This window comes from Pseudorca crassidens, chromosome 17, assembly GCF_039906515.1.
Source record: "Pseudorca crassidens isolate mPseCra1 chromosome 17, mPseCra1.hap1, whole genome shotgun sequence".
In the NCBI taxonomy this organism is placed as follows: Eukaryota; Metazoa; Chordata; class Mammalia; order Artiodactyla; family Delphinidae; genus Pseudorca; species Pseudorca crassidens.
In genome coordinates this window covers 7,617,590-7,635,327 of record NC_090312.1, presented here as the reverse complement: position 1 = coordinate 7,635,327, position 17,738 = coordinate 7,617,590, and the positions used below count along the sequence as shown (strand labels likewise).

The 17,738-nt window shown below is 44.8% G+C and overlaps 1 long non-coding RNA gene across 3 annotated transcripts in view; it reads left to right on the top strand.

The window, feature by feature from the left end:
- The window catches only part of LOC137210762 (uncharacterized), a 298,931-nt gene that overhangs the window by 182,012 nt on the left and 99,181 nt on the right, over positions 1 to 17,738 (top strand). Inside the window, exon 5 of one of the 3 annotated variants that reach the window (XR_010936701.1) lies at positions 15,016 to 15,413. The exons of the other annotated variants lie outside the window; for them this stretch is intronic. This is a non-coding gene — a long non-coding RNA (uncharacterized lncRNA). Of the gene's footprint in view, positions 1 to 15,015; positions 15,414 to 17,738 lie in introns of those variants that run through there. 3 annotated transcript variants of the gene reach the window in all.

The following is a 17,738-nucleotide window of genomic DNA, read 5'->3' as shown; positions in this document are numbered from 1 at the left end:
TGTGAGTTTCAGGTGCCTAGCACAGGGCTTGGCCCAGAAATTGCCTGCTAATATAACAGTTATTTATCATTATTCATCTTGAGGGTCATTCCTCCTATTCTCTTTACCTACCATCCCTCTTCCTCCTTAACAATTTTGCCTTCACCCTCAATCTGTTCTTTCTGCTGTCTGGAAATATCCAATTGCCTCCAATTAAACAAAGAAAAAAAAAATCAACTCACCCAAAGAGGGAGAGTCTGTAGATTCTGTTGCCTGGTTCCTGGCTCCTTCAAAGGCAGGTAGGGATTGGAGGAGAGAAAGAAGGTCTCTTTCCCGACAGGTGGGTGACATTTTATGGGGAATAATAGGAGGATTTCTGTCAAGCAGTCATGATGGGTCCTAACAGTGTTTGGGTGTTTATATATGGGTGAGTATATGTTACAGTGGAGCCCCTAGGCGCACAGCATTTCTAGCTGGGCATGGTCGGGGAGGGGTTTCTGGGGTGGGAGACTTTGACCTTTTAAATACTCCTCTGGCATCTCTGGGTCCCCAGCCCTGGCACAGCGTCTGCCCTGGAGTGAGGACACCACTTCCTTCCATGTTAACTGGCAAGAAAGGGAAGCGGCACATGTATTTATTGATGGCCTACCACGGTCCAAGGACTTTTGTTACCATGAGAATAAAGATGATGTGAATATCATCATCCCCAGTGAGCAGATGAGAACGTTGAGGACCAGAGTGGAAGGTTGAATACACTGGTCAAGGTTACACGATTTGCCGGTCATCAGGACAGGATTTGCACCCACCTGGCCTGAGACCACAACCTGTGATTCCCCTCTCAATATCCCTGCCTCCCTCTCCACAAGGGTCAAATTAGATCATGCCCTGCCACTTCTCCATCCTGTCTTAAAATTAAAATCGGACCCCTATGCTTATTTTAGATTTTCTCCCCTCTCACCTGCTCCCAGCCTCCACCCCTATCAGCAGACAAAGGTACAAAGAAGCTCTGTGAAGCTCACTCTACAGCTGTCTCCATCCATGGATCCCAAGTAGCCCCAGATGCCAAAACTGAAACCACACCATGACTTAGTGAGCTTTACACCCTTCACATTTGCTGTGTTTATGAATATCAACAAAGTTTGAATTTATTTTCAGAGAAGGGGAGGAAAAGTAATCCCTTGTGGTCTTTATGACAACATTTAAAATAATCAAGTACCCAAATAACCATTAAAATCACATGGTAGTTAAGAGCATGAGGTCTGGAGCCAGATTGCTTGGGCTAGAATACTTTCACCTCCTCTTGCTATCTGTGTGACCTTGGACAAGTTTCTGAACTGCTCTGTGCCTCAGTTTGCTTACCTGTTAAATGGGGATAATAATGGCGTCTGCCTCCTAAGAATTAAATAACAGTATAAAGCACTAAGAACAGAGCCTGGAAGAGTTAAGCACTAAATATATATTAACTTATTTTTTCCTCCTCCTCTTCCTCTTCCTCCATCATCATGATGATCATCATCATCTTACAGCCCATCTCCCTACTCCCTAGACAGAGGCATCCTGTTGGAAAGATGCCCTTGCTTCAAGCTCCCAGCACTGCCTGGGCTTACGTTTCCAGGCTCTTTTCACACTGAACTACAGTTGTCTGCCTAATGATTGCCTGCTCTTCTGAAAAGTGTATTCCTTGAGGGCAGAGCTATTGTTTAAATTGGAGCTTCTTTTCCTGGGTCCATGGAATTCAGGGCTTCCATTAAGTTGAATAGGAGAAATTCATCTTTATTTCACTAACTTCCATGTCAGTGGTTCTCAAATGTGCAGAATGACCTGGAGGGCTTCCTTAAACACAGACTGATGGCCCTCCACTAGGGCAAACAGCCATCCTGGTTTGTCTGGGAGTAAGGGGTTCCTAGGATGTGGGATTCTCAGTGCTAAAATTAGGGGCCTCCTCAGCAAATTGGGATGAGCCAGTCACTGTAGCCCCAATCCCAGAGTCTCTTGATTCAGTAGAGCTGAGGAGATAATTTGCATATCAGATGGTTCCTACATGATGCCTGTGTTGCTGGGACCACACTCTGAGAACCAGTGATCTGCCTGAAAAGTCGTTCATTGCTACTACGTGGCAACATAGTAGCAATGTAATACCAAACTACAGTATTATTTGCAATACCTGGGACTTACTACCAACAGAAATGATATATATTTTCCTATTACATTATGGATATCTCAAAATATCATTTACACTCACTACCTTGAAATCAGAGTTGTTATGAGACAGCTGATCAATCTCATTATTTAACGTGTTAATTATGATGTGCATAAATTATTATACTACCACTTTCATTTTTAATATTTTGATAACTACATTTTGATGTAATTGGTTTCCTTTGTAATCTTAAATTTTTTCTTTAAAAAATACTGTTCTGGGGCTTCCCTGGTGGCACAGCGGTTGAGAGTCCGCCTGCTGATGCAGGGGACACAGTTTCGTGCCCCGGTCTGGGAAGATCCCACATGCCACGGAGCGGCTGGGCCCGTGAGCCATGGCCGCTGAGCCTGCCCGTCCGGATCCTGTGCTCCGCAATGGGAGAGACCGTGGCAGTGAGAGGCCTGCGTACCACAAAAAAAAAAAAAAAAATTGTTCTGAAGATGTATGGACACAAAGCAGGGAATGCGGGGCGGGGGGTGGTGGTGGTGGTGGGATGAATTGGGAGATTGGGGTTGACATATATACACTAATAGGTATAAAATAGATAACTAGTAAAAAAAATTAAACTTAAAAAAAATATTGTTCTGAGAAGCTGTCATTGGTTTCTGTAGACTGCCAAAGGAGGTGATGGAAGAAAAAGTATGAGAATCCCTGCCCAGCACCATCTCTGTGCCCTGGCGCCAGGCACAGGGACTAACGTGGAGCAAGAACTCAATGAGATGCTGTCTGGAGAACTGGTCTCCTTATTAACCCACAAAATGTTTATTGAGTGTCTAACAGCTGTGAGGAACACCGTAGTGAATAAATGGACCTATTCCCTGCTCTTCAAGGGCTTACAACCCACCGCAGGACATCTATAGACAAGCAGTCAGGTGACACAATGTCCAGAGGCCACAGAGACCCAGCATCCCATGTAAAGATTTCTCTAACTTCAAGTTTCTCTCATTCTCCACGTTCACACCCTCATTCCACCTTCCATGCCGCTGCCAGCACAATCTTTCTGAGACTCACGTCTGGTCTTGTCACTTTCAAACTTAACACTATCTAATGGCTCTCTGAGTTCAGAGGAGAAACTCATACTCTACAGTAGGGTGTACTTGGCCTCCCCGTCCATCTCCTACCCTCACCCTTATCCCAGCCAGAGCTTCTGGTGGTTCCAGACATCAGGCCATCTCACACCTCCATGCCTTTGCTTAGGCAGTACTCTCTGCTAGAAGTGCTGTCACGATTTTTTACCTTATTTTAAGTGGCTGATACCTACCTTTCTTTCAAGACTCAGTGCAAATTATATTTCTTTATGAAAAATTTCATTTTCTGACACTTCTTCCTGCTGCCCTGGAACTGACCCCTCCCATGGTCGTACTCCCGTGGGGTCTTCTGAGTCCGCGTGGCCCAGCCACTCTCCATGGTATAAACCATTCTTCACATCTGGCTCCCCCACTAGAGTGGCGCAGTGCCCTTTCCCAGCTGGATGGTCGTGAGGTGGAATTTATCAATGTATTGCCTGACACCCAGAGGTGCTCACCAAGTGTTACTGTAATAATGACTATATCAGTTATTTCTCTACCCTTTCCCCACAGGGGAAATCAATTTCAGTGAGCAATCAGTCTTTTTTTTTTTTAAATAAATTTATTTATTTATTTTTAGTTTCATTGGGTCTTCGTTGCTGCGCACAGGCTTTCTCTAGTTGCGGCCTCCCGCTCTTTGTTGCGGTGCATGTGTTTCTCATCACAGTGGCTTCTCGTTGTGGAGCACGGGCTCTAGGCACGCGGGCTTCAGTAGTTGTGGTGCGCAGGCTCAGTAGTTGTGGCTCGGGGGCTCTAGAGTGCAGGCTCAGTAGCTGTGGCTCACGGGCTTAGTTGCTCCGCGGCATGTGGGATCTTCCTGGACCAGGGCTCGAACCCGTGTCCCCCGCATTGGCACGCGGATTCCCAACCACCGCGCCACCAGGGCAGTGCTGAGCAATCAGTGTTAACACCCATTTTACCGTGACCTTTGCGCAATCCCGAACATCGATGACACCTCCTCTTTGCTTGTCAGAAGTTTCTTCTCAAGCCGGCTTTCGGGGGACTCCATGATCTGCCAGCATCCTCTCTAATTACCCTGCTTTCCCCCACTCCTCTGCTCAGGGCAAGAGAGGCTGCCTCCCCTTTTTCCCAGGGGCACCATGTTCCTTCTTAACTCTGTTTCCATCACCACTGACATACGTTCCCCGCGCCCATCCCTGGCTAATCCGAGCCACAGAATCCCCTCCCGTTGAAGTGGGCTCCCACTGGCTGATTTAGGGGCTTGATGATGCCATCAAAGACCCAGGTGTTCACCACTTCTCCACCACTGTCCCTGGTTCTGACTCCATCCTTGCATCAGGACCTGGATGGCTACCGAAGTTTCAGGTGCTGCATTTGGACGAGATACTTTGTAGAGGACGAAGGTTGTTCCTGTGGCTCTCCTCATTGAGGAGTGAAGATCCCCTTTTTTCTCAATGACCAGAACTGGGTCCTGTGCTCATCCCTTCACCAATCACTGGCAAGGGGGACGGCTCAGGCCGGCTCTGCTGGAAGGTCAGGCAGAAGAGAACTAGCAACACGAGCATCTACTTAGAAATTCAGATTCTCAGGCTCCAGCTGGGACCTATGTAATCGGAACCTCTGGGATCAGGCCCCTCCCAAATCTGCATGGTTGTTAGCGAAACAGGTGACTCTGATGTTAATTTGAGAAGAACCTGCTCGCAGTGACCTCCTGGGATGGAAATTTCATTGTGGTGTGAGCTATAGTTTAACTATCTTAACAGCTTTACGTTGCATCACTCTCAATACCAAGCCTCCAGAACTTGCCATTCTCTTCCATGCCATCCAGACGTAGCCTGGGTTGTGTTCCCTCCAGAACGTTCCTTGACTGTTGGACACATTTCCACCCATCTTTTAATACACATTGTGTCACCCCTTCCATAAGTGGGCCTTTCCTCTGTGCCCCACACACCCCTTCTCACCCCCATCCCTTTGGACATTCCCCTTTCCTCACTATGTCCCTATATAGATCTGTTTCTTCCTTCATGCTCCTGGAGAACACGTCCTTCTTAAGTTTGTAGCCTGAGCACAGAGTGGATGCCCCATACATGCACGTGGAATAAACAAGATGAGTCTAGTTCTTGCTTTGGAGCCTAGGGAGGTGGGTGATGAGTGCTTTATCTAACCTCTTCACTTCTGATAAAGATTCTTCTGTACTCACTGCACACTGTACTGGAAAGACCACGGGCTTGGGGATCAGACTGGCCCATGTTTGAATCCTGCTCTGCCCTTACTAGCTCTGTAGCCTTGACTGATTCACTTAGCTTCCCTGAGCCTCAGTTTCCTCAGCTGTAAAGTGGGGCTGGTAATGTTTACCTCCTAGGACTCCTAGGATTGAATGAGAAGCTGGTGATGACAACCCTAGCATGTAGAAGGCAGTCAACCACCAGTAGCTGTTACTTCCCTGCCTGGCGGCAGCCCTTTCCACAACTAAAGCTCACCCCATTTCAGCTCTCTTGATCCAAGCGGTGATTTTGGGAACTGATGTTGGAAAATATTACGTCACTTGCATGTCACAGCCCTCAGCTGACCGTGAGCATGTGCGTCTACTTTGAATGGTAAGCAGCGTCTGAAAGAATTTGTCTCAAAGGCTGTGTGTGTCTGTGTGTGTGTGTGTGTGTGTGTGTGTGTGTGTGAGAGAGAGAGAGAGAGGGGGTAGGTGGGGAAAGGAGAGAGAGAGAGAGAAGAGGATGGGAGGGAGAAACAGAGATAGAAAGAGAAAATGACGGCCCTCCTTTTGCTAGTCTGAACAAAATAGTGTTGAATATTGTAAATTCTACACAGTTTTTGTTCTTTGCTGGGAAATAAGTCCAAGTCCTTCCTCAAGGGCAGCATATTGGACAAGGGTCCTTGATGCTGGTAAGTGGTCAGCTGTGTTCCCCAGTTTTGAGCTCACTGTTCCCGAGGGAGCTGACTGCTGGCTTGGCATAGTCCTGGAACTGAGCGATTTATCCTTATGGCCATTGAGGGTCTTAGTGGAGAATCACTCGTTAGGAGTCCCAGCTGCCCTAGTCTCCCCTCCTGGGAGGCCTGGACTAAGAGTGGGTGGGATAGGATGGTGGTGAGAGCCTCAGCCCAGGAATCTGGAGATCCTGGAGCCCAGAGCTGGTGTCTGTTCGCTTTCTGTCAGTGTGAGCTTGAGTGAGCATCTCAGCCTGCTGGGCTCTGACCCCTTATAAGTACAAATCATCGTAACCTTGTGACCAATGCTTTGAAGTGGTTGTGCGGGTGAAATGCACAAAATCTGTGACGACATTTTGAAAAACTAAAGCACTTGGAAAATACTGATAAAATAGTCGCGGCAATAATAGCGACAATACCAGCAGCGATACTGTTACTAGTTATGCCAGGCTAACTCTGGCCAGCTTTGTTCAGACTCACACTCTCAGTCAGTGTCTGGGCTTCGCTGCTTCCTGAGCCCTTTGAATTTCACCTTTTGGCATCAGACCTTCCTATTACATGTTCATAGACATCCTTGCTTTTCATGAAACACATTTTTCTTGAAGTCCTGTAAATGGTTCTGGGTTCACAATTGTGGACAAGGTACACGGAGAGGGTGGATAAGGGAGCTTTGCAAGATTCTGAAGTTGAGGATTCATTTCCTCATTTTATAGATGAGAAAAATGAGGATCTGAAAACTGAGTAACTTTCCCGGCCGGAAGGGCAGAGTCTGGCTGGAGCAGCTCCGGCTTCAGGTCCAGTGCAGTTTATCACTCACCCACTGCCCCACTGCTTCTCCAAAATCCTCCCAAAGATCTCCTTCTTTTCTCCCAATGCCTAGGTGTTGAACTAAAAGGGAGTTGGGAGAAAAAGGAAATGAGCGAGACGACATTTTTAGAGGCAAGGTGGTTTTCCAAAAAAAAAAAAAAAGAGCTTTTTATCCCCCCCTCCATTTGCAGGTGAAGTAAAGCGAGAAAAAGGATACATGGGGAAATGATGGAGGTGGGGTATGGGACCGCTCACTTTTGTCTCCAGATAAGAATATCTTCCGACTTTTTCCTTTCTTCAGATGTCTGTGCACTAGCAGAAAATGATCTGTTTTTTTTTTTTTAAACCATGTAAAGGAAAAATGAAAAAACTTTTAGCTTCAAACCAGAGCTATGAACTGCTTGTGTTCACATGCGGTCAGGAAACAGGATTGTCTCTAGAAATCAACTTCAGGACCCTCAGTATCAGGAAATGGGCACTTAGTCAGGTTGATCTTTCTTGTTTATGAAAGTTCTTGCACTGTTGTAGAAAACTAGTGAGTTCATTAATTCATAACACCGATTTTTATTAATTGCCTGGGTCTGAGATGCTCTGAACTTAAATTTTCCCCTTAGATCCTGGCACAGGTCTGGACCCATTGCGCAGGGTTTAGTGCATTGTAAATGGTCAGTACATGTTTCTTAGGAGATCAGATAAAGGAGGGTGGAGGTGGGTAGGTGGTCTCAACCCCAGCCCGCTTTGGAGAGTCCCCATTCACTGGCACCTTCCTTGTACCCCTTTCCTGGGTTCTCTCTCCACCTCCCCCCAGCCTGGTCTCTTCCTTCCAGCCCTGCTAAATACGCCTGCGGGAAAAGTGTACTTCAAGAAGGATTCAAAGCCATTTCATACTAAAGAATCAACAGCTGGATGTAGCTCAGGTTTGTCCCTTCTACAATGGTTTGCAGAGTTCTTGCGAGAAATATGCTGTGGGAACTCGAGGAAGCAGCCACTCAGTGTGAAGGCATAGACTTGGAATAAAAGCACTTGGGATCCACACTGGTCCAGATGTGAGCTGTGAGCTTCACTATCCCCTCTGCTCCCCCTTCTACCTCTGTCCTCACTGGGACAGACACGGCTGCAAGGCACACTGGGATCTCTGCCCAGCCAGCTGTCATGGAGTGAGAAGAAGCAAGCCAGGCAACAGGGAAAACAGGGCAGAAGACACTTCACTGGGGCCAGGGAGGGGTGAGCAGTCAGAAAAATGTCCAAACAGATGTTCAGAAGGAGGGAGAGGCGTTAACTAAACAGGTGAGCAAACAAATCAATGTGTAATTACAAATCATGATATGGTCTACGAGCAAGAAGGCGGAGCCTCGGGCTCCCCTGGTGGCACAGTGGTTGAGAGTCCGCCTGCCGATGCAGGGGACACGGGTTCGTGCCCCGGTCCGGGAAGATCCCACATGCCGCGGAGCGGCTGGGCCCGTGAGCCATGGCCGCTGAGCCTGCGTGTCTGGAGCCTGTGCTCCGCAACAGGAGAGGCCACAACACTGAGAGGCCCGCGTACAGCAAAAAAAAAAAAAGAATGCAGACCCTCACAGAGGAAGCTAAGTCTGAGCTACAGTAGGAAGGATAAGAAGGAAATATCCACGCAGAGACTAGGGGAAGAGTAGGGGGACCAGAGGGGAGGAGTCAGGCCCCAGGGAGGAGAGAGACTGTGGTCATTTTTCCCCCCCTGTTGAGAAAGTGGCTTATGGATGCAGAGAGAGTAGTGGGTGCCTCCCAGAGGAGGCACCATCTCTTCTAAGTGACCACACCAAGCCTGGGCATTTTCTCCATCTCTTCTAAGTGACCACACCAAGCCTGGGCATTTTCTACAACACCTAATAGGAGGCAGGAAGGGGAGGAGGGAGGGAGGGAGGAAGAAAGCCAACCTTTCCTGGGTACTTAATTTGTATTTGCTGCTTGGAAATACATCGTTTCTTTTACATATATTCCCATCATCCTGGACCTGGGTGGGAATTTCCCAGTTTGTTCAAAGAGCAAACTCAGCCCCGATGCCAGGGTGGCAGAGCTGATAGGCGTTGGAGTCAAAATTTGTCCTTGGTTTTGTGTTCTTCTCACCCTTCCTTGTGCTTCCTCTAGAAGGCGTAATGGGGACAGAACACAGGTTCGAAGGTTTGCACCTCCTGCCTAATAATACCAGAGGCTCATTAGCAGCTTCTCATAATGGGCTTTGTCGCACATCCTACCTGTGTCTTCACAAAGGTCCTGGGTTTCTTACTCACAGCCTCCTCTCCTGTTACTATCTTCTCTCACCCCTGAGAGCACTTTCCTCTTTGGTCCTCAGGAGTCAGGAAAGATGGAGGAAGATGAAGATACGTAGTGGAATGTCACAGAGATGATAATAACCGTCCCTTCTGAGAGCCCCTTTGAGTATTCCTTCTGGCTGAATCTTCTTTTTTTTTTTAAATAAATTTATTTATTTATTTTTGGCTGCCTTGGGTCTTTGTTGCTGCGTGCGGGCTTTTTCTAGTTGCATCGAGCGGGGGCTACTCTTCGCTGTGGTGCTCGGGCTTCTCATTGCGGTGGCTTCTCTTGTTGCGGAGCACGGGCTCTAGGTGCCCAGGCTTCAGTAGTTGTGGCACGTGGGCTCAATAGTTGTGCCTCGCGGGCTCTAGAGCACAGGCTCAGTAGTTGTGGCGCACAGGCTTAGTTGCTCCGCGGCAATGTGGGATCTTCCCAGACCAGGGCTTGAACCTGTGTCCCCTGCACTGGCAGGTGGTTACTTAACCACTATGCCACCAGGGAAGTCCCCTTGCTGAAGCTTCTAAGAAGAATCTGGATGAGAAGTTATTAACCCCACACATTAGCTTTATTTCCTCTGCAAGCCAGTAGTAGAAATTAAGTCAAAGTAATTTAAACCCGAGAAAACGTGAGGGGGTTACTGTTAAGGTAAAAGAGTGCTTCAGGCAGCCCAAGAGCAAGAATTATTAGGAAACTTGCTGAAGATTCTCAAACCACAGCCTGCAAACTGGGATGGACTTTCTTGCTGTTGCCCCATCTCTGCTCCTCTTTGAGCATCTCAGTGTGCACTTGTGCCTGCCTCTCTCTCTCAATAAAACAACAGGGTAGCAACATGGGTGTCCTGAGTTTACATGTCATGGATGCAGTCACTCAACAGACCTTTCTCTCTGTACCAATTCTAAATACCCAGGAAAAGGGACAATCGGCTGCAGCTGGAGGGAAAAGGTATTGCAGCAAGAAACATGAGTGCTGTAAACCCCGTGTGGGTTGGGGGCGGCAGGAAAGGAGAACCGTGCAGTGATTCCCAGAGAGCAGGCCAGGCAGAAATGGCAATGTGTGCCTTACACTCTATCTTACAGGTGAGGAAACTGGGCCTCAGACAGGTCAAGTTTATCACATCATATAGGGGTTCAGTCAGCAGAATGGGTATTTGACATGTGACTATCTGATTCCCAGTATGTTTTCTCTGTGCTGTCCCAATGTTTCGCACAGTTTGGAACACACGCCAAAGATGGTATTTGAAATGATTTGGGGCATTACATAAATGGACATTTTACATTTAATGTATTAGAAAAATAATAACCACCACATAAAACCCATAATATAGAATTTCATTTATAAATAGATTGTAAATGGAAAAAAAATGTGAGCCAATTAAAATATATATTAAGTAAATCATAGAGTAGGTGGTGTAATACATATAGATATGATAACAACTGTGAAGATTGTTTGCAGAGGACTAAAGTTTGACAAATATTATTCTGCTACCAAGTCATTTTCCCCCCGAAGTCCAAGGATCTCATCACGTTCTTTATTTCTCCTGTCTCATCTTCTCTCCTCAATAAAAACTAAGTGTAGGGACTCAGTTCTCATTTCTATTTCCGTTTCCAAAGCAAAACAGTAGACATCCACTGAGAATCTGTTCTCTGTCCATCTGTCACATACAGCACATCCCAGCAGGACGTCCCTGTATGCAGACTCCATTCTTCATGGGAAGAGTTTGGTTCGTGTCACCAGCTGGGGCGCAGATACATCCCCTTATTTTTGCAAATAAATGAAGCATGAGATTCCCCATACTTCTCAGAAAGTCCATGGCTCCCTCTGAGGTCCCCAGAGTCAACCCTGACTGTCATCTTCTTCCCTCTGGGCTCTGTTCAGGACACTAGTCCAGTCCTTTCTGCTCTCATCCTCAGAGTGAGTGCCTTTCCTGGGGTCCTTACTCATCAGAAGATGTTGGCTGAGACTATCCCATTTCAACCCCACAGGTTTCTTTAGCTTTTCATTTCTAAATGGGATGAGAGTTGAGGTGTTTTCCTCCAAGAAGCCTTCTGGCTCCTTCTGTAAAATGGCCACATCCACCCCAAATTCCAAAATGTTTAAAGGGGGTGCTAGTTCAACTCAATTAAAAATCCATTCACTGAAACCCAACTTCATAGTTGACAAATTTGCTGTAGGACTATTTTAGTAAATTATCAAGTCTCCTGATTAACCAATCACTGATTGTAACGAGTTGTCACTTCGTAACAGTTTGCTGTGTGTGTGTGTGTGTGTGTGTGTGTGTGTGTGTGTGTGTGTGTGTGTGTGTGTGTGTGTGTGTGTGTGTGTGTGTGTGTGGTTGGTTCCAAAGCTTGTTTCTTGGGGAACTTTGGAAGAATGGTCTGCATTTTGTCTAAGGGCAGCATTTCAAGAAATGTTTAATTAACCCAAAGTTCAGTGTTAGCAGGCAGTTTAGTCTTAGCATGAACACTTTTAATAGACAGACCCTTTCAACATCCAGCTTTAGCTTCAAATAGACATTTACCGATTTGATGAGGTACAAATGAAAGGAAATCCTCAGCTGTATTGAGTCTCACTAAACCCAAACTATGAAGTGAACACTATGTACTCTACAATTTTCTCATCCAAAAGTGATGCCATGTTTGAGTGTATTCATATACATAAAACTGGATGGAAATTGACCTAAATAACAACAGTGACGTTCCTTCGTTTTGTTCTGTTTTTTAATGAAAAGTATCGCTTGAGTTAGGTTCGTTCATTTTGTGAAGGTAATGCAAGCATGCACCATGGCCATGTGAAAGGAACTTTAAGCGTCTTTTGTTTCCTGTGTCTTAAAATGCACACTTCCCAACACTTTAGAATTCTGATCCCTGGAAAGGGGTGAATCCATTTGCTGAGAATCTTTAAAGGCAGGATGGGGAATTTAAGACCATGTGCCATCTCATCCCCCTTCGCCGCCAGCCGCAGGCAATGCTCATCCGTCACAGAGCTCTTTCCTACCAAGCCCTGAGCACCTTTAAAATCTTTCTTAAGTCTGTTCCAGGCAGTGCAGATCAAATGGTGAACTTTGGGATGGGTTAAATCTATTTGCCATCTTAGCTTTGGTTCTGCTGGATTATATACTTTCATCAACAGGGTTCTATTTTCTCTCATTCTTCCCCACCGTTCCACATTCTATTTCTTTGCTCTGCTCTGATGGTTGCTTTTCGGCTTCAGCATATGTACACCAAATGCAGAGAATTATCTATCATTCTGCCAGCCTTTGCTCACCCTTCTGAATTTATGTACAGAGAGTTTACGTCTCCCTCACCTCTTCTTGCTAACTTGCTCCTGGGAAAGCAGACCTGTCCTTCTCCAGTCCAGTGTGGGAGCAGCCTGGCTCAGAAAACTTACCTCCACCCGTTTTATGACATGTTCATTACCAGTGTGTCTTAACATTCAACACTGGAAATCCCAGGACGCTAAGTCTTGGCCACAGCTTATACCTTGGATTCCACTGTGCTCCAGGCTGTGGACCTTTGGTCTTTCTACTTACCAAGAAGCTGAAGCTGCAGAATTGCCTGAATCAATGTCCAAAGAGCCCCTTTGGGGGTAAATAATCCTAGGAGACAGGAATTTATTTTCCTGGTTTTGCAGAACTGCCCGCCCACCCTGGGCAATATATCCTGGAAAGATCATAAAAGTCTTCAAAGCCACATTCAAGGTTGTTTCTTTATCAAATCCTAATGCTTTATACATATCTCTGATTTGGCCTTTCTTGCATCACATTTAATTATATGTATATCTTGTTTCCATACTCTCATACTGACTGGGATGTCCTTCAGGGCATGGACAGTTTTTGTTCCCCTGTGTGTCCTGAGGGTAAGTCACAGAGCCTATTATTAGTGGGCAGCAAAGTATACTGGAAAGAGTCAGGCTTAAGTAGAAAATAGCAAATCCTAGTATTGACACTTACTGATTGTGTAGTTGTCTGTGAATTACCTGGGCCTTTTGTAGTAATTTGAATACGTCACTGGGCTTTAAAAAATTAAATAGAATAAAACATTTCTATAATGAAAAGGGCAGCCATTGCCTGCTCTCCCCACCTCTGGCCTGCTTCTAAGGAGCCAACATTTTTAACTCTTTGAACTGTTTCTCTTGGTGGTTATCTCCATATTTCTAAATATAATTTCTTATATTACTCTTTTGGTTTTGCACATTTTAGATAGCATCTATTGATGTACTGTTATAATTAATTAGGATTTAACTCCTTCATATATTTGCACATTTTCTGGACAAATTTATATGACAACAATCATTTAACTTTTTAGCAGGGTTTTCAGTATTATGACTATTTAAAATTTGCTCTAAAGTCAGGTGGTACACTATGATTTTATTTTCTTTCTTATATAGTTTTTATGTCTAGTTTCTTTTTCCCTAAAGTTTCTGGTTATCATACTTTTATTTTTCTTATTGCAAAATCTCCTTTATAATTTTCCTTCATATTTTTTCCAAGAGTTCCAGCTGATCAAATATTCTACTAAGCAGTTTTATTTAAATCATTATCATCCTTTCCAGGCTGAACCAGTTTCCCTTCTGGGTGGCATGGCCACCATCCTGGACATCCCTTGTACCCTCGCCTGACTGGGGACCTCTGTTTCCTGAATTCCATATTTTCCTCTTTCTTGGGTTCCTTCCTTATTTTGCTAGAGCACATCCTTCTTTACTTCCCACAATGTAGGTAAATTTTCAGAGCCCTTGAATGTGTGAACACACATTTATTTCCTGGTTGGGTTAGGTAAGGCTGGAAGTGACTTGACCTCAATGTTTAGAACATGCTCTCTGGTCTTCTTTTTTTTTTAAAATTTATTTATATTTATTTTTGGCTGTGTTGGGTCCTTGTTGCTGTGCGCAGGCTCTCTCCAGCTGCGGTGAGCGGGGGCCACTCTTCGCTGTGGTACACGGGCCTCTCACTGTGGTGGCCTCTTGTTGTGGAGCACAGTCTCTAGGCACACAGACTTCAGCAGTTGTGGCACATGGGCTTACTTGTTCCGCGGCATGCGGGATCTTCCTGGACCAGCGCTCGAGCCCGCATCCCCTGCATTGGCAGGCGGTCCTAACCACTGTGCCACCAGGGGAGTCCCTCCCTGGTCTTCTAATATTCAGTGCTGCTGGCAAGACACCCACCACTATTCTGATGATCATTCCTTTATAGGGGACCATTATGGGTTGAATTGTGTCCCCCACCAAAAGATATATTAAAGTCCTAATCCCCGGCATCTCAGAATGTGACCTTATTTGTGAATGGAATCATTGCAGATGTAATTAGTTAACTTAAGATGGGGTCACACTGGAGTATATTTTAGGCATTTTCGATGGATTTCCGCTTAAGGTAGTAAGTGAGGAATTGTGCTCTTTTTAAGCTCTTCTACCTTATTCTCTCAAAATAGTTATGTCACATTTTAAAATCCAAATTTATATCAAGTCACTTTATTGCTATAATTATATACACTGTCCACTACTGAGCCTAGTAATGCATGATGACTACATTTCCTTTTTTTTCAAAGTTTTTAGTTTTTCCTTGAATTATTAATTGCCTAATTTTTCATTTACTTAGTTTATATATGTAAAATAATTGGAACAGTGCCTGAAAAAGAGTAAGCACTATCTATGTGTTTGCTCTTATCATTTGGCTATTTTCTTACACCCTGTAACAGCTCTACTAAATGATGTAGAGATGGGTCAATTTTCCATATCATCAAACCTATCAAATACTCCATTCATCCTATTTTTCTCCTGCAGCCTCCTGGTGCCTTCATCCTCCTATTGCTACCTGGGACCCACTGCTCTCTAAATGAATCCTTAGCTGTGATCCCAGACACCCACCTGCCATCATCCTCAGGGCTCCCTTCCCCACGCCCCTGAAGTGGGCTTTCCATTCCTTGGTTTACCTTCCCATTTTGTTGGAACACCTCCTCCAGTAACTTCCTGAGAAAGGGTAAGTGAGTGGGAATTGCATTTTTGAGACTTGACATGTTAAAACATTTTTTCACTTGGTGCTCACACTTGATTTACAATCTGGGTAGCTATCGACGTCTAAGGTGTAAATTATTTTCCCTTAGAATTTTGAAGTAATTGCTTCATTTTCTTAGCTCCCTATGTTCTATGGGGAAGTCCAATGCCATTCATATTCCCATACTTTTTAAGGTAATTTTTCCCCTACAGGAGCATTTAGGATCTTCTTTTATTCTGAAGTTTCACAGTGATATACTTTAGTTTGGACTTTGGACTTTTATAATTTTTACTTATGACTCAGAGAGAATTTGTGTATCTCCATTCTAGGAAATGTTCTTGCATTTTTTTTCTGTGATAATGTCCTCCTTCTATTTTCTATGATCTCTCTGAAAACTCTTTATTAGTGGGATGTTCAACCTCCTGGATTAATCTTTTAATTTTCTTGTCTTTCCTCTTTTTTTTTATCCATTGCCTGTCTTTTTATTCTACTTTCTGGGGAACTTTCTTGAATTTATTGTCAAGCACTTATTTTGAATCTTTTTAAAAAAATTGACTCATCATATTTTTAATTTCCCGGAACTCTAAATTATTCTCTGAATGTACTTTTTATGATTGCACTTTTCTTGTTTTATGGATTATAATATCTCCTTTTATTTCTCTGATGATATTAATTACACTTTCTTTGAAGTTTTTTATGCTCTCTACATTAATCCTGTTGCCTCTGTGTTCAGATCTCTTTTATCAAGTAGGACGATTTTCCCAATTTTTAGTAATTCTCAACTGCCTGTTCACATTAATGAGTAAAGGTGCTTAAACCCAGGTGTAGGCCCTGAGTGCACTGGTGGTCTCCAGTGAAGGGCAGTAGAGGCCAGGTGACATGTTCATTAGAGATTTATAAGCTTTTCCTGGAGTAGGTTTATTTTTCTGTAGAATGATCCTCAAATCAAGGGACAGTGGACAGTCCCCACCTCATTTACATATTTATAGGCATTTACTTTTAACCTATTTTCAGCAAAGTATAGACTCAAGGAGAAAAATACCTATGGTGTCTTAGAGGGTAGGACAGGGGTTGGGACGAGGACCCAAGCGTCTAAACCGTTGTTATTCACACTTTTCACTCTTCTGTGTTCAGCTGCTCACACCACCCTTCTCACCTGTGCCTCGTTTGATACCCCATCCTGTCCTGTTAGTTTCTAAGCCTTTCTCTGTTCCTGGAGGGGCAAATTGGGTTGATTCCTCTCTTTGCAGGCACTTAGGTTGAAATGTTCTCTCTGCTAAGTCATTTGTTTTCCTCCTTCTGTAGTCCATCTTCCCATATAGTGTGTTAAGATGTCTTTTAGTTTCATTGAAGATGAAATGCATTGCTTTTTTTCTAGCTCTTACTGTTATTGGGGGAAATTTTTGGAAGGAGAAGGTAGCCAAAATGCATTTACTCCACCATCTTAAAATGAGAACTTTTCTGTAGAAGCTTTTAGAGACTTTTCTTTATTGTGGTGACTTAAAATGTGATAACTTGTTAGTAAAATATTAGACCCTATAGCAATGTCTCTTTTCTTTCATATGCTTTTAGCTCTTTATATTTTTAGCTACTATGCTTGGAGAATCCCAAATTCTCAACTAGGGATCCTTTCGGGGGGAGGTATCACTCAAAATCTTCAGGTAAAAAGAACAACCAGATGTTCTGCCTGAAATGGAGGTTTGAGGTTAGGAAGACAGGTTACACACCTGGATGGCAGTGCTCTGCTCACAGAGGTTGTGTCTGGGGAGGAAAGGAAACTATTTTGAGCCCAGTGTTTTAGCTAATTTCCCTGGTTCCAGCCCCCCTATCTTGGTGAACCTTGGTTTCAGCCCCCTATCAGTCTCACCTACCACTCCAAAGTCCTGGACTTCTCCAGAGTTTTGCGTTACAGGATATAGTTTTGTCATGCACATGTCACTCTGCTACTGCACAGAGCGGAGGCTCCATCCATCCTGTGCCATCAGTCACCTTTCTCCGTGCTATTTCCCAGAACTTTGATGAAATCCCTTAACCGCTAATGGATTTCCTGCAGGTACTATCTTCATTGTGAGTTTAAATACTTTCTACTCCTTTACAGTTGTAGAGCTTCAGAGCACAGGGCCTGAAGATGCAGTGCTTGGGAAGTGCCGCTACCTTCTAACTGTGTATCTTTGGGCAAGCTAGTTAGCATCTCTCTGCCTCAATTTTTTTAATCTGTAAAGCGAGAATAATAAGAAGACTTTCCTTGTAGGATTTTGTGAGCATTAAATGAGGTAGTCCAGGGACTTCCCTGGTGGCGCAGTGGTTGGGAGTCCACCTGCCAATGCAGGGGACACGGGTTCAAGCCCCGGTCCGGGAAGATCCCACATGTCGCGGAGCAGGCGGGCCCGTGTGCCACAGCTACTGAGCCTGTGTGCCACAACTACCGAAGCCCATGTGCCTAGAGCCCGTACTCCGCAACAAGAGAAGCCACTGCAATGAGAAGCCCGTGCACCGCAACCAAGAGTAGCCC